Genomic DNA, 19,858 nt, shown 5'->3' on the forward strand with positions numbered 1-19,858 from the left:
AACACGTCACCTCTCTGGTTGTAATGATATACAGAGATATAGATGGAGTTAATAGAAACATATAAACATAGAAGTTAGGAGCAAGAGGTGGCCATTCAGCCCTTCGAGCCTGCTCTGCCATTCTTCATGATCACGGCTGATCATCCAAATCAGTAGGCCTAATCCTGCTTTCTCCCCATAACCTTAGATCCCATTCACCCCAAGTGCTACATCTAGTCACCTCTTGAATACAATCAATGTTTTCGCAACAACTACTTCCTGTGGTAATGCATCCACTTTGGGTGAAGAAATGTTTCCTCATCTCTGTCCTAAATCATCTACCCCAAATCCTCATACTGTGACCCCTGGGTCTGGACACACGCAGCATTGGGAACACCCGCCCTAATGGTAATTGTCTTTTCCTAGAATGGGGGATTTCAAGACGAGGGTCATATTTTTAAAGTGAGAGGAGAGAGCTTTAAAAAGACATAAGAGGCAAGATTGTTACACAGAGGATGGTTCACCTTGGAATAACCTTCCTGAGGAAGGGGTGGACGTATAATTACAGCATTTGAATCACTACATGAATCGGAAAGGTTTGTAGGGAAATGGACCAGGAGCAGCTAGTTTAGTTTGGGATTATCATTGGCATGGGCTGGTTGGACTGAAAGGCCTGCTTCCAAGCTGCATGACTCGATGGCTTTTCTCACTCTGAGAGTCATAGAGTCATGCAGCTTGGAAGCAGACACCAATTCATTGCCCTGACCAGACATCCCAATATGACCCCGTTCCATGTGCCACCATTTCCATCGGAACCCTGTCTATTCATATATCCATCATGATGCCTTCTAAATGTTGTAAAGGCATTAGGCCAAAAGATAGCTGTTAAAATTAGTTGATGTTAATAGCGCGGGCCTACCACAAATTTAAACGGCATGCACACATTTATCAAGCTTCTTATCTTTAACATTGTACAAAATACAACTGATATTTACAAATGAAACATTGCCATGCAACACTTCCTTTGGCAGTTTGTTATATTCACACACCACCCCCGACATGAAAAAGTTACTCCTTAGGTCCTTTTTAAACTTTTCTCATCTCACCTTAAACCTACGTTCTCTCATTTTTGAGATAACAAAGTGTAGCGCTGGATGAACACAGCAGGCCAAGCAGCATCTCAGGAGCACAAAAGCTGACGTTTCGGGCCTAGACCCTTCATCAGAGAGGGGGATGGGGTGTGGGTTCCGGAATAAATAGGGAGAGAGGGGGAGGCAGACCGAAGATGGAGAGAAAAGAAGATAGGTGGAGAGGAGATAATGGGTGGGAAGGTTGGGAGGGGATAGGTCAGTCCAGGGAAGACGGACAGGTCAAGGAGGCGGGATGAGGTTAGTAGGTGGGAAATGGAGGTGCAGTTTGAGATGGGAGGAGGGGATAGGTGAGGGGAAGGCGGGGACGAGCTGGGCTGGTTTTGGGATGCAGTGGGGTGGGGGTCGAGCTGGTCTGGTTTTGGAATGCAGTGGGGGAAGGGGAGATTTTGAAGCTTGTGAAGTCCACATTGATACCATTGGGCTGCAGGGTTCCCAAGCGGAATATGAGTTGCTGTTCCTGCAACCTTCGGGTGGCATCGTTATGGCACTGCAGGAGGCCCAGGATGGACTTGTCGTCTAAGGAATGAGAGGAGGAGTTAAAATGGTTTGCGACTGGGAGGTGCAGTTGTTTGTTGCAAACCGAGCGGAGGTGTTCTGCAAAGCGGTCCCCAAGCCTCCATTTGGTTTCCCCAATGTAGAAGAAGCCACAACGGCTCCAATGGATGCAGTATACCACATTGGCAGATGTGCAGGTGAACATCTGCTTGATATGGAAAGTCATCTTGGGGCCTGGGATAGGGGTGAGGGAGGTGGTGTGGGGGCAAGTGTAGCACTTCCTGCGGTTGCAGGGGAAGATGCCGGGTGTGGTGGGGTTGGAGGGGAGTGTGGAGCGGTCAAGGGAGCCGTGGAGAGAGTGGTCTCTCTGGAAGGCAGACAGGGGTGGGGATGGAAAAATGTCTTGGGTGGTGGGATCGGATTGTAATTGGCGGAAGTGTCGGAGGATGATGCGTTGTATTCGGAGGTTGGTGAGGTGGTAATGTGAGGACTAAGGGGATTCTCTTTGGGTGGCTATTGGGGAGCGGTGTGTCAGGGATGTGATGCGGGAAATGCGGGAGACACGGTCGAGGGCATTCTCGACCACTGCGGGGCCGAAGTTGCGGTCCTTGAAGAACACGGACATCTGGGATGTGTGGGAGTGGAATGCCTCATCCTGGGAGCAGATGTGGCAGAGGCGAAGGAATTGGGAATAGGGGATGGCACTTTTGCAGGAGGGTGGGTGAGAGGAGGTGTATTCTAGGTAGCTGTGGGAGGCGGTGGGCATGAAATGGACGTCAGTTTCTAGCCGGTTGCCTGAGGTGGAGACAGAGAGGTCCAGGATGGTGAGGGATGTGTTGGAGATGGTCCAGTTTGGGGTGGAAGGTGTTGGTGAAGTGGATGAACTGTTCGAGCTCCTCTGGGGAGCAAAGGTGGCGCCGATACAGTCATCAATGCAACGGAGGAAGAGGTGGGGTTTGAGGCCAGTGTAGGTGCGGAAGAGGGACTGTTCCACGTAACCTACAAAGAGGCAGGCATAGCTTGGTTGATTTGATAAGCTAGATCCACAGAGGTTATTTTTTCTTTCTGAAAAGGCAATCAGAAAAAAGAGGCCATAATCTTAAAATGCGTGCAATATCTTTCGGAGTGAAATCAAAAAGAATTTTTTCCCACATTGTGTAAAGAAAATTAGGAACTTTATCCCTTAAAAACCTCTGACTGCTGGGACAATGAAGTTTCCTGTGACTAAAAACTTTTGTTTGAAGGCCATTAGACCATAAGACATAGGAGTGGAAGTAAGGCCATTCGGCCCATCAAGTCCACTCCACCATTTAAATCATGGCTGATGGGCATTTCAACTTCACTTCCCTGCACTCTCCCCGTTGCCCTCGATTCCTTGTGAGATCAAGAATTTGTCGATCTCCGCCTTGAAGGCATCCAATGTCCTGGCCTCCACTGCATTCTGTGGCAATGAATTCCACAAGCCCACCACTCTCTGGCTGAAGAAATGTCATCTCATTTCAGTTTTAAATTTACCCCCTCTAATTTTAAGGCTGTACCCACAGGTCCTAGTCTCCCCGCCTAACGGAAACAACTTACTAGCGTCCACCCCTTCTAAACCATACGTTATCTTGTAAGTTTCTACTGGATCTCCCTTCAACCTTCTAAACTCTAATGAGTACAATCCCAGGATCCTTAGCCGTTCATCATACGTTAAACCTACCATTCCAGGATCATCCGTGTGAATCTCCGCTGGACACGCTCCAGGGCTAGTATGTCCTTCCTGAGGTGGGGCCCAAAATTGGACACAGTATTCTAAATGGGGCCTAATTAGAGCTTTATAAAGCCTCAGAAGCACTTCACTGCTTTTATATTCCAACCCTCTTGAGATAAACAACAACATTACATTCGCTTTCTTAATCACGCACTCTACCTGCAAGTTAACCTTTAGAGAATCCTGGACCAACACTCCCAGATCCCTTTGTACTTCCGCTTTATGAATTTTCTCACCATTTAGAAAATAGTCCATGCCTGTATTCTTTTTTCCAAAGTGCAAAACCTCACATTTACTCACATTGAATTTCATCAGCCATTTGCTGGACCACTCTCCTAAACTGTCTAAATCTTTCTGCAGCTTCCCCACCTCCTCAGTACTACCTGCCTATCCACCTATTTTTGTATCATCGGCAAACTTCGCCAGAATGCCCCCAGTCCCTTCATCCAGATCATTAATATACAAGGTGAACAGCTGTGGCCCCAACACTGAACCCTGCAGGACACCGCTTGTCACCAGTTGCCATTCCGAAAAAGAGCCTTTTATCCCAACTCTCTGCCTTCTGTCAGACAGCCAATCCTCAATCCAAGCCGGTAGCTCACCTCGAACACCATGGGCCCTCACCTTGCTCAGCAGCCTCCCGTGAGGCACTGTATCAAAGGCCTTTTGGAAGTCTAGATAGATAACATCTACTGGGTTTCCCTGGTCTAACATACTTGTTACCTCTTCAAAGAATTCTAACAGGTTTGTCAGGCACGACCTCCCCTTACTAAATCCATGCTGACTTCTTCTAATCTGACACTGCACTTCCAGGAATTTAGAAATCTCATCCTTGACAATGGATTCAATAATTTTACCAACAACTGAGGTTAGGCTAATCGGCCTATAATTTTCCATCTTCCATTTTATCCACGCCTCGTTTCCAGGCTGTGTCTCTGACATGAGGTATCAGCCTTTGCACAGCCTCCAGATTCCTCCAAATGGGAAACATAGGAATGTTGAAAAACAAAGCTAAGCCTTCTAGGCCCCACTTGGGCCTTCTACCTCACATTTGTCTGTAAACAACTAACATTCACAATCATCTGCCGACCTATTCTAACAAAACGATCTTCTACTCAGCATACTCAGCACTCCAATATTTTAGAACTTCAGCCTGACCTAAGGGATTTAAACACAATTGATTTACTAATATCACCCACCACGCTAAGCAATTTATTATAGCTTTTCCCAGCTTTTTTTGAAATTGTATATGGACCAAAAGTTTATTACCTGTCCTTAATCAGGTCGTGGTGAGCTAACTACAACTTAGTGGCTTTCACAGCCATTTTAGAGGACAGTTAAGAATCAACTGCATTGCTCTGGGTTTGGAGTCACATGCAGGGCAGACCAGTGAGGTCTTCTTTCCCTAAAGGACATTAGTGAACCTGATTTATTTTTATACCAATCCAGTCATTCCATGATTGTCATTGGTGAGACTAGCTTTGTATTTCACGTTTAATACTGAAATGAACTTAAGTTCCTTCAGTTGCCATGGTGGGACTTTCTGGAAATCTGGGTCTCTGTAATTGTTGATCTTACCAATGAACTCCACACTTTCACACTTTGGTAAAATTTATTAAATTTTCAGCTATACATTTCAGGCCTCCATTAAACATAAAAATGTATTGAACTTATTAGAACTTAAATAAAATGAAATCAGTAATACAATGCACTCACAATAAGCTTTTCCTGATTTGACCTTTGAACACTGATTTTGAGGTAAATTGGTTTAAAAAAAATAAACTGAATTAACACATTTTTACGGTACAACTGAAGTAATCACTTACATACAGAATTAAATGGCAATGTTTCATCTGTAAACATCAGCTGTAATTTGTGCAATGTTATAGATAAGAAGCCCAATAAATGCGCACATGCAATTTAAATTTATATGATGGGTCTGCACTATTAGCATCAACTAATTTTAATTGCTATATTTTGTTCTAATATCTAAAATAACCTATTATATATATATTGAAGTCATTCAAAGACAATATTGCATTACTATTTCCAATAGGAAAGAACTTGCATTTGCATAGTGCCTTTCAACCTACAACATCCCAAAACTAAGCATACCCAATGGAGTACATGGGAAATATAGTCACTGTGCAGTCAATTTGCACTCAGTAGGTAATGTGATTACATCAAATAATCTGTTTCAATGCTGATTGAGGGATATATTGCCGATAACAATGGGGACCACTCCCCCGCTTTTCTGAATTAGAGCTTGGGTACTTTTATGTGCCCTTGAGGGGCAGATAGGGCTTCAGTTTAACATGTCATCATGGCGTATAAACTTTGTGAACTTACTCCCAATTGGCTTCAAATCAATTTTGGTTTCACACAAAATCTAAAATGATAATGTGTTTTTATGGTTTCGAGAAAAGGAAAATATTTTTTAAAATAAAATGTTAGTTAAGCTCTTTATCAAAAAATGAAGAGTATTCATTACCTTGTTTACAAAGCAATTGCCTGTAATGAATCTGAGAACATGCAAACACTCCTTGTGGAAGATTCCTGTGTTCTTCTGTGAACTGAACAAGAACAAACAGAAGTTCTAGTTATGTAAAACACAACATTCTGGTTGTCTTTTTATGTATTTCAGCCCTATACAACCTGTTTCCCATACTTACCTTTTCTTCTCTAATTTCTCTCAGACTAATCTAATTCCTTATTCATACACTTATGTTACTGCATGTACGCTACTCTTTTTCCTCTTTAAATTAATTTTTCCCTCTTGCCTCAGTCGTGCATTTAGTTGATCCATGCTTGTTCAGTACTGCCCTCACATGAGCTAATACAAGCCAAGGCAGGAGGTTGGTCTCAGATCATTTTTCTGCAGACAGGAACCAACTGATGAGTAACGTGACTTCCTGCTGCTTCTCAACAGGAACTGCTATTGCTAGTTGTCATCAAATAACAGTCATCAAGTAGACATATGGCAAGACTATCTAGTTCATCAAGCTAGTCCCAACTGCAATAATGCAGTTTATCGTTCCTCCCCCTCCCCACATTAGGTCCTCCTGCTGGAAAGTTCAAAAATAGCAAAAAAAGAGGGAAAGAAAATTAGATCCATTTAGGGAAATGTCCCCGAACCACAAAAGTAGTGAAGCAGGCTGCAGAGAATACATTTTTGCCAACCAAAGCTACCACTGACACATCTTCAAAAATTTCAGATATCCTTATCCTGTCGGACTCCTCCCAGGCTCTCTCCTGATACAGTGAATCCCAACTTAATATTTGTTATTCTTTGTGAAAAGCAACAGTTCCTGGTATCAAACCCACTTTTTGTGTTTTCTTTATTAGTGTTCTCTTCCCCTCAACATTGAAATACTGACCTCAACAGGAGAAAGAAAAGGAGATTATTTTCATGGACTTTCCTCAATAGTCACAATTCTGGAGAGAAAACTGAGACTTAATTCTGCCCAATGCCCGCAATGTTGTTTGGAAAGAAAGAAGTTGGGTGCCAAGGGAACTTACAGAGTCATGGGAACCACCTGAGATCTTGTGACAAAAGCAGAAGCAACTGATTACTAGGTTACAAAAGTAGTTTCTATAAAACACATCACTGGTGACGCTATTGCATATCCTAAGGGTTGTTGTGTATTCTCTCTAGTTTGGTATAAGCCCTGCTATTTTCAGCTGGAAAAAAACAATATGTTTCTGTATACTCCATGTCTCTGAATTAATATATCTTTCCATATCTTTATTTCACCATTGCTTAAACTGCAAACACAAGAACACATCCATCTGTCTTTTTATTTCTAAAATTTTTGTTCAAAACCCTTTGTCTCTTTATTCTGTTTACCACAGGGCAGGACATTCATGAGTTTTGTACTGATTTAGAACTTTATTCCTTGTGACCATATTATTCTAATGGTGACCATTAAAGTAACAACGATATTTATCTGTCAAAATTTTAAACAAGAGGCTGAAAACTTTAAATGAGAAGAAAATGGTGCATGCAGTCATGAGCATGTATGCATCAGTGGCCAAAAAGGTCAACGGAAGGGGACATTTCATCAGCTGTTTCTGATTTCCTGTCACACATTTTCTTTTCTCCTTTCAGCCATGTGTGATGTCAAGAACACAGGTCGTAGCTTTCCCTTCCCTGGAGGTGACAAAAATATTAACAAGGGTAAATAATTGGGTGACATAGCCCAGGAAGATTATTGAACCCTTTCCCAGAATCTCAGCCATTAGGTTCTGAGCAGGAATGTCTCTAAGCCACTGTAAGGCCTCAATCTGCCATTAATTACATGCCATCCTGGTGGGTGTGAGGAGTGGCTACCTGCTGAACATGAAGCTATGTTGGCCTAACTGGTAGGTTGGGGGCTTTGTTTGCCCAAATGTGGAGTAATCGAGTGGAGGGATGAGCTGCTAAATCCACCCGGCTGTAGTCTCTGGTACCTCCCTTTCAAGTTCCTGCCCCGCACCATTCCCCCGCCAACACACACACACACACACACACTTTCTCTTTCACAGACACACAAACACACACACACGCGCGCACACACACACACACACACACACACACACACACAATCTCACCCATAGACACACACACGCACACACACACTTTCTCTTTCACAGACACACACACACACACACACACACACACACACTCTCTCTCTCCCACACACATACACACTCTCTTTCTCCCTCAAACATACAGACACACACATTCTGTCTCTCCCCCACACACACATACATTCTGTCTTCCTCGAACACACACACATACTCTCTCTTCTTCAAACACACATACACACACACTCTCTCTCTCTCTCTCTCTCTCTCAATCACACGCACAGACACACACATTTACACTTACACACACCCCTTCATAGTCCGTACTTAAGTACTTAAGTGTTTGATCGAAGGGACATCTTACCGTTGGGGAGCAGGGTGTCTTGGAGTTAACTGCCCCAATACTTAGTGCACAGCATATTACATCTCAGCTGCAGGGTTTTGCTAAGAATAGTCTCACTAAATAAAGGGCAACTAGCGTGCACTGTCACACAGGTTTGCCTGCACCCGAATATCTCCAAATTCATTCTCCATAATTTGACAATATCTTTCAACAATAACTCTGATATAAACAGATACTAGTAACTGTCTTCATGCATCAATCAACCACATGTATCTCACAGCACACATGTCAATCCATGACACATGATCCCAAGATTTGATCTCCATTCACTTTTCTGTGCTCAATATATTTTGCCAACAGGTGCAATCCACAAATCTTGCCTTGTATGTGATACTGCTACCAGTTGTTGACCATCCAATCACAAGCCTGAAAACAATCCTATATTATACGTGCAACATTATATGTTTACCATTGCATCATTGACCAAGTGGTACTTGAAGCAGACAAAATAAGTATTAACATCTTTTTCCATTTTTGGATATTTTGCCCCTGAAACAGCTCACTAGCCTGTAACCAGAGGCTGTATAATTAGTTGTACCATTCCACACCAATCATGACTGGCCAGGAGACTGTATGTCTCACTTTTAGCACCTGCCTTTGGGTATGTTGGAGGGAATCACAGATGGATAACCAAACTTGTTTCTCACTTTGTGAACGCATGTTCCATCAACAGGGCAGCACAGTGTCTAGCTGTGCTTCAGCGTGTCAGTGACCCAAGTTTGTGTCTGTGTGAAGTTTGGATTTCTTCCCGTGTCTGCATGGGTTTCCTCCCACAGTCCAAAGTTGTGCAGGTTAGGGTGGATTGGCCATATTAAATTGCCCACAGTGTCCAGGAACGTGCAGGCTAGGTGAATTAGCCATGGGAAATGTAGGGTTATAGGGCTAGCGTTGCCAGGGGCAGAGGGGGGCGTGGGTGGATTGGGTGTTGGGGGCGCTGGTAGGTATGGGTCAGATGCTTTTTGGAGGGTCGGTGTGAACTTGATGGTGTGAATGACCTGCTTCCACACTGTAGGGATTCTATGAACATCATATCCTGGAGCTTTTGGTCCAGAGCCAGGGATGTTATCACTATGCCACAAGGCACTTTGTCACTGACACTGTTGGCCTGAACATAGATTTTAATTTTAAAAAAATTGAGATGAAAAGTATGGGTTTCACTTTAAGTCCAGTATTTTATGTCAATTAATTTGTCTCAATGTATAAAATTAGATTTCTTTTGATCGTAAGTATTCACACATTGAAAAGCAAAACAGACAGAATCATAGACTAGAGCGAGCCACGGCACTAAAAATCGTAATATTATAAATTTGCTGTCAAACTAATTCCAAAGACAATAACATAAAAAATGAAAAATATTTTTAAAAATTTCCATCTCTGTCTATAATGAAACTACCTATCTAATGTGCATAGATGTTTGAGATGGTGCTGCAATTTATATTGTTGTCTATTGTAAACAGTAGCAACTGCTGTTCTTGTATTGTCCACATGGTGGTGCTGTTTTCTTTAGAAACAAGTTAAACGTGTTATATATCATCCCAGGGTTAAAGCAGTAACCTTTCTCGGCCTGTTTAAAAAAAGACATTGTCCAACTAACAATTAAGGCCATGGGAGATTCACTTGCAAAAATACTTCAACTTACATTGCTCCTCTTACGTAGAAAAGTATTCCAAGCGCTACTTAAAGTCATGAGACAAATAGGCTCGAGGCCGAAGGAGAGACTGAAAGAGTCCAAAGGCTTGTTCCAGAGCTGCAACTTAGTAGAGAAGTGGAGAGCTTGAGCTGGTCTATCACAGTGAAGAACGTTATATAGCCTTGGAAGGATTTGAACACAAAGAAATAATTATAATTTTGTGTGCTTTTTTTTAGAAACCTCTCTGTGGATCAGGTGAGAATGGGGCAAGTTGGACTCAGTGTGGGATGGAACTCGGTAGCTGAGTTTTAGATAAACCCTGACAGAAGTGGGAGGGCGAAGGCTTGCCAACAGATTATGGGAGTAACTATGGCCGAGTGTAACAAAGGCACGAACAGTCAGAAACAGATGGGCCAATATACGTTGCTTTGAAATAGAAAGCAACTATCCTCACAAACTGAGTTCGCAGTTGACTAGGGTATTCAGGACACATCCAGTGTGCCTCATTTTGTAAAGACAATAGGGTTTGGTACTTTGACAGCAATGACACAGTACTTACTACTTTTAGTCGCTCCAGAGGTGGTGACGTTACTCCTCACAGTTTGTTCCAACAACCAGTTCGAACAAAAATTTCTTTCAAGTATTCAAGTGTGCTGTAATGAGGTAGACTAGTACAGGAGCAGCAAATTCTAAAAACAAATAATAGCTGTGCCAATGAAATACTATATGTTAGTCTGTTAAATGTACAAAATTCAATGCCTTAATCATGTGTGAGTAATGGGACACAGTCATATGTTCAACAGATGAAACCAGATTTCTGTTTGTATTTTTTTCCCCTCATCAGCAATAATATTTCTACGTGTTTGTCTTAAACTCTGAAACGTGTCATATGATAGATATGGACCACGTAGTTGATAATGAAACTTGCTAGATCCAGTTATCTCTGCAAGAGTTTGTTTGTTTTTAGTTGCACTCCTGCAAAATATCAGGCCCAAATAGTGGTTCAATTCACACACAAATAATCCCAAATGAGATATGGTGAAGTCAAAATAGGAGATTAACAAAAAGTTGAGCAAGTTTTTCCAAACAGACTGATCATCACAACATGTAGATATTTCAAATCAATCTGTTCAGAAATGTCATAGCACACCTCTAGAGCAGGTAGGACTTACGCTTGGGCCTCCTGGCTCAAAGCTAGGGACATTACTAATATGCAACTAGGGCCCTTTAACAAAGAAACATATACTGATACTGGGATCCAGTCTCGTTAAACCCAGTCTCCGAAAGTCAAAAGAACATAAAAATCAGTAGACATAGTAAGAACTGCAGATGCTGGAGAATCTGAGATAACAAGGTGTAGAGCTGGATGAACACAGCAGGCCAAGCAGCATCAGAGGAGCAGGAAGGCTGATGTTTTGGGCCTGGACCCTTCTTCAGAAATGGGGGAGGGGAAGGGGGATCTGAAATAAATAGGGAGGGGGGGGTGGAAAGAAGATGGATAGAGGAGAAGATAGGTGGAGAGGAGACAGACAGGTCAAAGAGGCAGGGATGGAGCCAGTAAAGGTGAATGTAGGTGGGGAGGTAGGGAGGAGATAGGTCAGTTCAGAGGGGACAGATAGGTCAAGGAGGTGGGATGAGGTTGGTGGAGAGGAGATGGGGGTGGGGCTTGAGGTGGGAGGTAGGGATACATGGGAGGAAGGACAGGTTAGGGAGGTGGGGATGAGTTGGGCTGGTTTTGGGATGCATTGGGGGAAGGGGAGATTTTGAAGCTGGTGAAGTCCACATTGATACCATTGGGCTGCAGGGTTCCCAAGCAGAATATGAGTTGCTGTTCCTGCAGCCTTCGGGTGGCATCATTGTGGCACTGCAGGAGGCCCATGGTGGTCATGTCGTCTGAGGAATGGGAGGGGGAGTTGAAATGGTTCGCGTCTGGGAAGTGCAGTTGTTTGTTGCGAACCGAGCATAGGTGTTCTGCAAAGCGGTCCCCAAGCCTCCGCTTGGTTTCCCCAATGTAGAGGAAGCCACAACAGGAACAATGGAACAGTATACCACATTAGCATCTGCTTGATGTGGAAAGTCTTCTTGGGGCCTGGGATGAGAGTGAGGTGGGAGGTGTAAGGGCAGGTGTAGCACTTCCTGTGGTTGCAGGGAAAAGTTCTGGGTGAGGTGGGGCTGGAGGGGAGTGTGGAGCGGACAAGGGAATCATGGAGTGAGTGGTCCCTCCAGAAAGCAGATAAGGATAGGGAGGGAAAACTATCTTTGGTGGTGGGGTCAGATTGCAGATGGCAGAAGTGTCGGAGGATGACGCGTTGAATCGGAGGTTGGTGGGGTGGTATGTGAAAATGAGGGGGATTCTGTTTTGGTTATTATTGTGGGGAGGGGGTGTGAGGGATGAGTTGCAGGAAATGCGGGAGACACAGCCGAGGGCCACAGAGTGGGAGGGGATGTTGCAGTCCTTGAAAAACAAGGACATCTGAGATGTACGGGAGCGGAATACCTCATCCTGGGAGCAGATGCGGCAGAGGCGAAGGAATTGGGAATGGGGGATGGCATTTTTGCAGGAGGGTGGGTGGGAGGTGGTGTATTCTAGGTAGCTGTGGGAGTCGGTGGGCTTGAAATGGATATCGGTTTCTAGGTGGCTGCCGGAGTTGAAGACAGAAAGGTCCAGGAAGGAGATCGAGGTATTAGAGATGGTCCAGATGAACTTGAGTTTGGGGTGAAAAGTGCTGGTGAAGTGGATGAACTGTTCGAGCTCCTTGTGGGAGTACAAGGTGGCGCTGATACAGTCATCAATGTAGCGGAGGAAGAGGTGGGGTTTGGGGCCAGTGTAGGTGTGGAAGAAGGATTGTTCCATGTAACCTACAAAGAGGCAGGCATAGCTGGGGCCCATGTGGGTACCCATGGCCACCCCCTTAGTCTGTAGGCAGTTGGATGATTAAACCACATGAATTCTTGAGCCTGCTCAATCTTTCAATAATACCATGGCTGAACTGCATCAACTTCACCTACCCACCCCATTCCCATACATTATTTGATTGCCAAAATGGCTGAAAATCTCTTTTTTGTTCATTCATTCACAAGGTGTGGGCATTACTAGCTGGGCCAACATTTATTACGCATTCCTAATTGCCTTTGAGAATGTTATGGTGAGTTTTCTTCTTGAACAACGGCAATCTGTTTGGTGTAAAGACACCCACAATGCTGGTAGGAACAGAATTCGACCAACTGACAGTGAAGGAACAATAATCTCGTTCCAAATTAGGACGGTTTGAGGCCTGGAGGAGGACTTGAGGGTGGTGTTATTTTTATGCATCTGCTTCCCTTGTCTTCCTGAATAGTAAAGGTTGCAGATTTAGAAGTTGCTATCAAAGTCTGAGTATACTCAACAAACATCAATACCTCTCTGGGATTGAGAATGCAATATTCACAAATCTTTCTCATCCATACATATTTGTCTTTCTCTCACACATACGTATTGTTTGCAGCAAAGCATTCTTCAGCATCTCTATTCCATCAAAGCATTTGATTCTTGTAGACCATTCAATATATCCAAGATCTTTGGCTTGCCTTTAAAAGGGGACAGTGTATATTGATAATGCAATTGGATAACAAACTATTATAAAATGTGTTCGGTATGTAAAAGGTACATCATGTACAAAAGGAGAGATCTAAATTTACAAAGACAATGAATATGCAAGCTTTAGACAATAAAGACTATTATGTCATTAGAGTATGTGTTCAGCAGATTGAGCAATGCATAAAGGAAATGTTCATTTTTCATTTTGTTGTATCATGTTTGATAGCCATGTGATCAATTTATTGGAATGCATTGCAGAAATAAAAACAGGTTTCTAATGCAATGTGTTAAGATCCCTCTGGAGACCAATAACCTAAAAGAACTGAGTTTCCCAGCAACCTTAATGGAAAAAACAGATGGACAAAAATTCTCTCATCATAACTTTTATTTGTACAAATATCAACATAAGCAAGTGACTTGTATTCAGTAGAAACTGCACGTTATTGTTTGTAAATCCTATACAATAAAGATTGGTCTGATGGGTTTTCAGGAGGCCCATTAGCAGTTTTCGTGTCCTATTGCAGCCATAAAGTGAATCACAGACAATCTCCCTCAGATAGTGTTCAGGTCCTTTTTCTCTGTACAGGATTTTACTACCAAGGCACCTGACAGCAGCTTTATTGCATCGATGCCTCATGGCTATGGTCATTATCAAAAAACCATACAAATGTAAACCTAAATCTCCACCATAATTAAAGCTTAAACCATAACTTAGTATCACTGTTCCTACTGTTAAATGCAATTTTCAGGTTTCATTTCTCTCAGTAGCTCCACCCGGCCTTCCGTTGCCTGCCTCCTTTGATCTCCTGCTGAAATCCAACCTCTCAGAGATGCCTGCAGTTCTCTTTTGAATGCAATCAACCTCCCTTTCCTTTGCAAGCCTAATTTCCCGGAAACCTGATGTCACAGCCTGGAACCCAAACTACAACCCAGCCGATTTCCCCCTTTTTTCTCACAACCTGGAGTTTTAGTTTCTTTATCAGTTAAGCAAGGCGTGCGTCCAGGGGAAAAAAATACCGGGTTTGGAATCAATCTCTAAATAAGGCACAGCTCAACTGATTCCTCTCACCTCCCCCCACTGCCCAGTCTGCAATGTTGTCAGGAAATGGAGAGGTTATGGCAAAGATCCAGCAGATTGGAACTTCTGTCTCCAACGACAATCTGATAGCATGAGAACACTGGAAAATCCAGTTTACTGCTTGTGATCTTGCGAAAGAAAAGATTTGTTACCCAACTTTGTTTAGCCATACCGAATGCATTGCATTTCATCTGATTAGCAATCAGGTTGCTATGTCAATACAATGGCATCTTTTACTTAAGAGCCTCGGGAACCTTTGCATATAATATTCATTTTAACAGATCCACAAATTATTGCTCGAATGTGTTTGCTCCCATTGAGGTCCCTCTCATGTTTAATGAACAAATCATTGATTAATATATTTTCTGCAACATGACATGCAATTTTCTTATCTTTTCTGTTATGTTTCAATAAGTTGCTTCTCTGTGCAATACAAAATACAACATTAATAAAGGAAGAAATTAACAATAGCAGGCCTTACAGTGACCTACAAACACTTAACACTCAGACATTTTAATGGTAACAGTGGGTTGTTACGTCAATTTTGGGTACAAAGGCACAGAAGACGGCACGATAGATTTCCTCTGGTCTACTTTTAGTGGTATATTTTAAATACAGTTTCAGGCATCAACTGTGCTGGGAGGAACTTCATCTTCATGAAAGATGCACTTTGGTTTGCCCAAAAAAGTTGGACCTGTGTAAAGAGTTGACTTCAACACCCCCTTTCTCCCTATTTATTTCATAACCCTCTCCCCCTCCCCCTTTTCTGAGGAAGGGTCTAGGCCCGAAACGTCAGCTTTTGTGCTCCTGAGATGCTGCTTGGCCTGCTGTGTTCATCCAGCCCCACACTTTCTTATCCCGGATTCTCCAGCATCTGCAGTTCCAATTATCTCTGACTTCAACTGGATGTTACAGACTGACACATTCCAAGGTCTAGGACTACGTGCTGAGAGATGCACTAAAGCTTGGGGCAGTTGATGCCAAAGCGCAGTGGGGGAAGACCACCATCTAAGGTCTTTTGGCCAAAGTACCATGGGGGTCCATTCACTTACTGGATCCTTTTGGTGCCTCAAATACATGTAATTAGCAGCATGCACAAGCAAGAAATGCCTTTGGGTTGTTGGTACTGTCAGGAAAGTCAAGCTCCAAAGTTTTGTTCGTTCTCCCAAAGCAACATCTGTACAGAACTAAGATAATAAAATGTGAGGCTGGATGAACACAGCAGGCCCAGCAGCATCTCAGGAGCACAAAAGCTGACGTTTCGGGCCTAGACCCTTCATCAGAGAGGGGGATGGGGTGAGGGCTCTGGAATAAATAGGGAGAGAGGGGGAGGCGGACTGAAGATGGAGAGAAAAGAAGATAGGTGGAGAGGAGAGTATAGGTGGGGAGGTAGGGAGGGGATAGGTCAGTCCAGGGAAGACGGACAGATCAAGGAGGTGGGATGACGTTAGTAGGTAGGAGATAGAGGTGCGGCTTGGGGTGGGAGGAAGGGATGGGTGAGAGGAAGAACAGGTTAGGGAGGCAGAGACAGGCTGGACTGGTTTTGGGATGCAGTGGGTGGAGGGGAAGAGCTGGGCTGGTTGTGTGGTGCGGTGGGGGAAGGGGAGATTTTGAAGCTGGTGAAGTCCACATTGATACCATTGGGCTGCAGGGTTCCCAAGCAGAATATGAGTTGCTGTTCCTGCAACCTTCGGGTGGCATCATTGTGGCACTGCAGGAGGAAAACCAGTCCAGCCTGTCTCTGCCTCCCTAACCTGTTCTTCCTCTCACCCATCCCTTCCTCCCACCCCACGCTGCACCTCCGTATCCTACCTACTAACCACATCCCACCTCCTTGACCTGTCTGTCTTCCCTGGACTGACCTATCCCCTCCCTACCTCCCCACCTATACTCTCCTCTCCACCTATCTTCTTTTCTCTCCATCTTCGGTCCCCCTACCCCTCTCCCTATTTATTCCAGAACTCTCATCCCCTCCCCCTCTCTGATGAAGGGTCTAGGCCCGAAACGTCAGCTTTTGTGCTCCTGAGATGCTGCTGGGCCTGCTGTGTTCATCCAGCCTCACATTTTATCATCTCGGATTCTCCAGCATCTGCAGTTCCCATTGTCACTCATCTGTACAGAACTAAACTGCTTTAGGAACTTTTTAAAAAATGAACAAAGTATCTTTTTGCAAGAATACTGAGACCGTATTTTAGGTGCTTTATTACTTCAACATTTTACTGACGGAAGTTTTCAACTAAGTTCTAGGGTAACTGAGATACTGGGAACTGCAGATGCTGGAGAATCCAAGATAATAAAGTGTGAAGCTGGATGAAGACAGCAGGCCCAGCAGCATCTCAGGAGCTCAAGGGTAACTGTTTGGTTGGACAACATTAGTAACTGTTATAGAGAAAAGGGTGTCACAACAGGGTCGGAGGTTAAGGAGATGTAGCTCTGCAGATGAGGAAGACAGCGCTCTTTGTGTTTTATAAAAGTGACACTTGCGGTTTAAAATGTGTCGGGTGCAACTTATTTTGAAGCTGCATGCAGTATTGGCAAGGTTTTAACATATTCTGTGTCGCAAAGACATGTTTAGACACATTTTAGTCTCGAACAGGTTCAGAAGCGTAATTGATTTGTATGGAATAAACACTCATGGATCTGTAGGAAAAAGAAACCCAAATTTCAGAAGTTTAAACTTTCCCCGACCTTGGCCTGCCTGATCCGGAAAAACTCACTCAATCATGAAAGTGAAATATGTTGTAATTTAAAGTCGGTGGGGGCGGGAACAGATCAAATCCAGTTCATTGCATACAGAATTATAATTTTTATATCAAGGTGTACTTCTGACTAAATTCCCACGTTATTCACTGATGGGAGTACTGTGTTTTCGATTGGTTTGAAAAATAATAATTGCATAGGATATCTCCTATTTGACAGTTTGTGAGGGTTCACGTTGTGGAAAGAGCATTTAAGTATCATAAACTTTTGAAATGTACATCCGTCTGATCAAACCATATACTGGATTCTTGGAAATTTGAATCCTCCACTTGGTCACAGGTGCAACTCTAACTTTTCACGAACAGCAAACTTCAAGCCAGCATTGTCCTTATATTCGTTTCCTGAGCTCTACCTGGCTCAGTGACACTGAGGAAACGCAACTCGTGATTTTCAACAAAAACAGAAATTGTTGGAGAAATTCAGCAGGTCTGACCACTTCTGTGGGAAGAAAGCAAAGTTAATGCTTTGAGTCAGGTGACTCTTCAGACAGTAATATCTAAGAAAAATATAGTGTTTTTGCTGAATTTTTCACTCGCTGCTAATAGCTGTGATGAAAAGTCACCAGGCTCCATGTTAACTCAGCTGTCTTCCTACAAATACTGCCAAACCGGCTGGGTTTCTTCAGCAATTTCTATTTCTGTTTCTGTTTCTGTTTCAGATCTGCAGCATCCTCAGTTCTTAGTTTTGTATCACAGCAGGCTTTCAACAACCACTCACTGCTATACTAAACAATTAATTTTACACAAACTTCTTTTGATCACTTCATGACTCCTCACATTTCCCTTGACCCTAAATAGAGTTATTTAAAATACTCTAGCAACTCCCTGAGCCTGCAACTATATAAAACCTTTATAGTTTAATTGTCTCTTCCAACAGTTAACAGCAACCCTGCATAATATGCAGTCTACTTATCTGTCTCTTTCTCCAACTAATTGTAACCCTCAAAACAACTCTTCAATAATCCCTGAAATGTTTTGACTGACCTATTGAAATGCTTGCAACAAGTCCCACTCTATTGCTAGATCAAATTGAATGTAACTAATGTTTTGAAGTTGTCAAACATAACAAACCCTCAGAATCCTCTTTTCCTTACTTCTCTTTTCACAGAATGCTGGCTTACAGCACAAATTACATTTAACAAAAAAAGGAATTCATCACATCATCCAGAGAGTACTAACATTAATACTAATTGCTGATGCTGACAGCTCACCCACTGTGAGGAGAAATTGGTTCAAGGTTACCATTCATGTGTGCATAGTGATTCTAAACATGGCTCTTGACTCATCCAATGTAAATTGGCTCAATTAAAAGAATCTAGTCATACTTTGGTGATTATCATGTACAAAGTACAACATCAGTTGATTACCATTAACAATTAACACCCCCCTCCCCATGGCACAATTCTGTGTACAAAGGGCAGTGACTCCCTGTAGCTATGCCTACAGTGCAACTATTAATATCATTATGGGGGTCAGTTAATCAGTGATTGAAGTCATCTGGTGACTAATACTAAGCATAGGTCATAAATACAACAATCATGATTTTAGTGTTATTGTAGTGCATTACATTATTCAAATTAACTTTTTCAAAATTGCACTACTCTGGGGATTTTTCATTGCCAATATTTCAATCATATTTATGCTTTACTGGTTCATAAACTCCTCTATCTACTAGATGAAAAGTGCCATGCTGCCATTTACTAATTGGCAATACTTTTCACACTAAGGTTCCTCTTCTGTCAACTTGATTTAATAATGTTCTTAACTGAGTCTGTCTTTGCAGGCAAAATGGAATAGAAATCATGTGACTGTGGCCAGTGGAAAAGGATTATCCTTTTTACAACAACACCAACATTACCGATTTGCACTAGGCTCCCATGAAAGCCCCACCTTCTCAACCCTGACCCTTGCCTGAGGCGTAGGGATTTTCAGGTCAACTCAACATCAGTTGTCGCTCTCAATGAGGAAGCAGCTTATAGTCTTAGACAACAAAATGTGAGGCTGGATGAACACAGCAGGCCAAGCAGCATCTCAGGAGCACAAAAGCTGACGTTTCGAGCCTAGACCCTTCATCAGAGAGGGGGATGGGGTGAGGGTTCTGGAATAAATAGGGAGAGAGGGGGAGGCGGACCGAAGATGGAGAGAAAAGAAGATAGGTGGAGAGAGTATAGGTGGGGAGGTAGGGAGGGGACAGGTCAAGGAGGTGGGATGAGGTTAGTAGGTAGATGGGGGTGCGGCTTGGGGTGGGAGGAAGGGATGGGTGAGAGGAAGAACAGGTTAGGGAGGCAGAGACAGGTTGGACTGGTTTTGGGATGCAGTGGGTGGAGTTGAGGAGCTGGGCTGGTTGTGTGGTGCAGTGGGGGGAGGGGACGAACTGGACTGGTTTAGGGATGCAGTTGGGGAAGGGGAGATTTTGAAACTGGTGAAGTCCACATTGATACCATTAGGCTGCAGGGTTCCCAGGCGG

Source organism: Stegostoma tigrinum, chromosome 20 (genome assembly GCF_030684315.1).
Source record: "Stegostoma tigrinum isolate sSteTig4 chromosome 20, sSteTig4.hap1, whole genome shotgun sequence".
Lineage (NCBI taxonomy): Eukaryota > Metazoa > Chordata > Chondrichthyes > Orectolobiformes > Stegostomatidae > Stegostoma > Stegostoma tigrinum.